Genomic DNA, 4,497 nt, shown 5'->3' on the forward strand with positions numbered 1-4,497 from the left:
TCAATAGCTTTACCAATGAAAAAAACAACAGGAAATTGATTTTAAATCACTTCATTAATTTAATGGGGAGCTTGTGAAAATGTAATATTATAATTGAAATATTTGAGAATCTAACTATATTTAAGATTATATTCTCAAACTCGTCAAATTGTCAGGATTTTATCAGCCTATTAGCATTTTAATCGAGGAATAGGCGTGGAAATATCAAGGAAATGGGTAAGCTGTAAGACAAAGGATTAATCTTTATCGGGAACCCAACACCGAGGGCCTGAAGTAACTTCGAATCCAGTAAGGGGTAGTGACGGTTCGTAGTAGAAGGGGAAAGCTACGCAGGTAGCCGTGGAGGAAAAGACGATCGCCTCTGCGGAGAATTTCTCTGAGCTTCTCTGACCCTGGAGAATCTTTAGAATATACTCAGAGATTTCTTTAAGTAGGGCTTCCGCTTAAAACTTTGTGAGATGATAGGTAATATAATATTTAAACGAAAAAAAATGGGTAAGCTGTAAGACAAAGGATTAATCTTTATCGGGAACCCAACACCGAGGGCCTGAAGTAACTTCGAATCCAGTAAGGGGTAGTGACGGTTCGTAGTAGAAGGGGAAAGCTACGCAGGTAGCCGTGGAGGAAAAGACGATCGCCTCTGCGGAGAATTTCTCTGAGCTTCTTTGACCCTGGAGAATCTTTAGAATATACTCAGAGATTTCTTTCGGTAGGGCTTCCGCTTAAAACTTTGTGAGATGATAGGTAATATAATATTTAAACGAAAAAAAACCGTCAGCTGGCTCTATTCAGGTGGAAAACCCGTTAGCTGGTAATGGAAACATGTGGAAAACAAAATTAATGCAATAATTTCCTTCCGCTTAAAACTTCGTCAGCTGATAATTAACATGGTATTTTTTATGAAATAATCGTCAACTGCCTATACGTGGATGGAAAACCCGTCAGCTGAGGCAGTGAAATGTCTCGTGAGCATAGGCATAGGAAACACGGGACTAGACATGCCATTGCGGGGTTGATGCAATGAGGGGGGCGGTCCGCCATCTTTTGATGTCCCGCGACAAACATGGCAGCGCCCACATGTTTATATTTTTATGCACAGTTTGTCAGCAAAAAATGCTCGTGCGCAAAATCAAGTGGCACATCGTAAGATGGCGGCTCTCCCCCACTCATGGAATTCTCCCCCCTCCTGTGGATTCAACCCCGATCGCCCAAGTTAAGATGGCATGCCTAGTCCATGCTCGTGAGCGATGCTCGGCAATATATATTATGTAGAATATTATTTTAGAGGCCTGATACCAGTTTTTTTTTTTTATATTTGTACGACAGAGGTCTCTGTATTGTACGGTTGATAAGTAGAAGAACTACTATATCATAATCAATTTTTATTACGCGAAATTAAATGAAAACGCGAGAAAAATAAGTTCTAAAAAATTCACTGCGGGGTGGATTTGAACCAACAACCTCCTCATTACATGTGAGGGGCGCTACCAATTGCGCTACCGCAGCACCAACAGTGAAAATTTCAGAACTTGTATTTGCTTAATTTCGATCGACATTATTTTTCATAGATGTTATTATTTTAAGGCCAGTTGTTAAATTCAAGTTTGAAACAGAGTTTCGGTTAAACTGGTTAATGAGATAGAATATTATTTTAGAGGCCTGATACCAGTGGTTTTTTTGTCTTTGAATTTAACTACTGGCCTTAAAATAATAACATCTATGAAAAATAATTTCGATCCAAATTAAGCAAATACAAGTTCTAAAATTTTCACTGTTGGTGCTGCGGTGGCGCAATTGGTAGCGCGCCTCACATGTAATGAGGAGGTTGTTGGTTGAAACCCAGCCCGCAATGAATCTTTTAGAACTTATTTTTCTCGCATTTTCAATTAATTTCGCGTAATAAAAATTGATTATGATATAGTGTATCTTCTACTTATCAACCGTACAATACAGAGACCTCTGTCGTACAAATATAAAAAAAACCACTTGAATTTATCAACTGGCCTTAAAATAATAACATTTATGAAAAATAATTTCGATCGAAATTAAGCAAATACAAGTTCTAAAATTGTCACTGTTGGTGCTGCCTTAAAATAATACCATCTATGAAAAACAATTTCGTTCGAAATTAAGCAAATACAAGTTCTAAAATTTTCACTGTTGGTGCTGCGGTGGCCCAATTGGTAGGGGGCCATCCATATACCACGTGGACAATTTTTCACCACTTTTTGATCCCTCCTCCCCCCCTCTTGGACAGCCGTGGAATTTGGACAAATACCCCCCCCCCCCCGTACTTTGTCCACGTGGACGTATTTGGTGAAAATATAGATAGTACTCTGGAAACCCATTGGGGATGATTTTAGTGATTTTAGTACTCTTGAAACCCATTGTTGCAAGCTGTGAATTTACATAAAAAGTGAGGTTTTCGTAGTTTCTTTTTTTATATACATATTATTTTTAAAGAAGTATCCTATAGATTAAAATTTTAGTTAATGAAAAGGTCAAAACTTTCATCCGGTTGCTGATTAAAATGTCAGTCAACTTTGGCACTACTCAGGAGCTGCTGGTCAAATTCTTTGTTAGTTGTTTGCACCAAAACAATTATCCTCGATGGGTTTCAAGAGTACTAAAATGACGCTTTTTCACTCGAATTTTTGACATGTTTGACAGTTTCCCAGTTAACTTTAGCACTACTCAGGAGCTTCCAGTCAAATTCTTTGTTAGTTGTTTGCACCAACACAATTATCCTCATTGGGTTTCAAGAGTACTAAAATGACGCTTTTTCACTCGAATTTTTGACATGTTTGACAGTTTCCCAGTTAACTTTAGCACTACTCAGGAGCTGCCAGTCAAATTCTTCGTTAGTTGTTTGCACCAAAACAATCATCCTCAATGGGTTCGAAGAGTACTAAAATGACATTTTTTCACTCGAATTTTTGACATGTTTGACAGTTTCCCAGTTAATTTTAGCACCACTCAGGAGCAGCCAGTCAAATTCTTTATTAGTTGTTTGCACAAAAACAATCATCCTCATTGGGTTTCAAGAGTACTAAAATGACGCTTTTTCACTCGAATTTTTGACATGTTTGACAGTTTCCCAGTTAACTTTAGCACTACTCAGGAGCTTCCAATCAAATTCTTTGTTAGTTGTTTGCACCAAAACAATCATCCGCAATGGGTTTGAAGAGTACTAAAATGACATTTTTTCACTCGAATTTTTGACATGTTTGACAGTTTCCCCGTTAACTTTAGCACCGCTCAGGAGCTGCCAGTCAAATTCTTTTTAGTTGTTTGCACAAAAACAATCATCCTCAATGGGTTTGAAGAGTACTAAAATGACATTTTTTCACTCGAATTTTTGACATGTTTGACAGTTTCCCAGTTGATTTTGGCACCACTCAGGAGCTGCCAGTCAAATTCTTTGTTAGTTGTTTGCACCAAAACAATCATCCTCAGTGGGTTTCAAGAGTACTAAAATGACGTTTTTTCACTGGAATTTTTGACATGTTTGACAGTTTCCCAGTTAACTTTAGCACCACTCAGGAGCTGCCAGTCAAATTCTTTGTTAGTTGTTTGCACCAAAACAATCATCCTCAATGGGTTTCAAGAGTACTAAAATTACGTTTTTTTACTCGAATTTTTGACATGTTTGACAGTTTCCCAGTTAACTTTGGCACCACTCAGGAGCTGCCAGTCAAATTCTTTGTTAGTTGTTTGCACCAAAACAATCATCCTCAATGGGTTTGAAGAGTACTAAAATGACGTTTTTTCACTCGAATTTTTGACATGTTTGACACTTTCCCAGTTAACTTTGGTACCACTCAGGAGCTGCCAGTCAAACTCATTGTTAGTTTTTAGCATCCAAACAATTATTCCTCGTGGGTTTGAAGAGTAATAAAATGACGTTTTTTCACTCGAATTTTTGACATGTTTGACAGTCTGCTAGTTAACTTTGGCACCACTCAGGTGCTGCCAGTCAAACTTATTGTTAGTTTTCAGCATCTAAACAATCATTCCCCGTGGGTTTTAGGAGTACTAAAATGACGTTTTTTAACTCGACTTTTTGACGAGTTTAACGATAAATTGTTGCAAAATACACCAACAGCTGTTAGCCAGTCAACGAATTTCCAACTGTTGACTATGAAAACAAAAGAATCTGAAATTTTAGTGAGTGCTAAAATGACGTCCATAGAATTGTCGCGAGCTCCCGGTCTATAAAAAGTCCAAAAGAAGCGATGAATTGGCTGAAAAAAATAAAAAATATATTGTGCGTGAGCACAACATAAAAATTGGAGTATACCTAGAGTATGCCTTGTCTCATTTCAGTATATTTTTTCACAGATTTAGGGAAATGTGTGTCCACGTGGATTCTAGATCGACCCCCCGGTCCCTCTCGTGGACAAGCGTGGAATTTTGCCATACCCCCCTCCAACCCTAAAGTGTCCACGTGGTATATGGATGGCCCCTAGCGTCCCTCACATGTAATGAGGAGGTTGT

At 38.2% G+C, this 4,497-nt stretch overlaps 1 non-coding gene across 1 annotated transcript; it reads right to left on the reverse strand.

Moving 5' to 3' along the window:
* Window positions 1–1,433: 1,433 nt before the first annotated feature.
* Trnat-ugu lies at window positions 1,434–1,506 on the reverse strand. Its single transcript has one exon. It is a non-coding gene; the product is annotated as a tRNA-Thr (tRNA).
* Window positions 1,507–4,497: the final 2,991 nt, after the last annotated feature.

Source organism: Belonocnema kinseyi, chromosome 2 (assembly GCF_010883055.1).
Source record: "Belonocnema kinseyi isolate 2016_QV_RU_SX_M_011 chromosome 2, B_treatae_v1, whole genome shotgun sequence".
Taxonomy (NCBI): domain Eukaryota; kingdom Metazoa; phylum Arthropoda; class Insecta; order Hymenoptera; family Cynipidae; genus Belonocnema; species Belonocnema kinseyi.